We start from the raw sequence: 490 nt of genomic DNA on the forward strand, positions 1-490 counted from the left end.
CGTCTACTATCGGCAGAAATCCTCCGTCTACTGTAACAAAATTGAATTATTTTTTTTGTTTTATTATATATAATAATAATATTTATTTATAGGGGTAAAATTAAAAATCCAAATCAGTATTATAAAAAGCTTTTCAACCGCTAAAAATCAATTTTAATTACAAAAAAAAAAATCTTTATACTAATATCAACTCGATGGACCGGGTTTTTTGACAAAAAAGAACAGTTTTGACCAAAAATAGCTTGAAACTCATTTTTCATCGCGGTCGACATGCTGGGACCCGTATTGACCCGGTGGACTAGGTTTTGACCGAAAATAACGGTTTTGACCCGAAACTCATTTTTCATCTCGGTCGACATGGTGGGACCCATATCGACCCAGTAGACTCAGTTTTGACCAAAAATAACTGTTTGACCCGAAACGGCCCGCAACTCATTTTTCATCACGGTCAACATGCTGGGACCCGTATTGACTCGATAGACTCCGTTTT

The sequence above is a fragment of the Populus euphratica genome, unplaced genomic scaffold, assembly GCF_000495115.2.
Source record: "Populus euphratica unplaced genomic scaffold, PopEup_1.0 scaffold29.1, whole genome shotgun sequence".
Lineage (NCBI taxonomy): Eukaryota > Viridiplantae > Streptophyta > Magnoliopsida > Malpighiales > Salicaceae > Populus > Populus euphratica.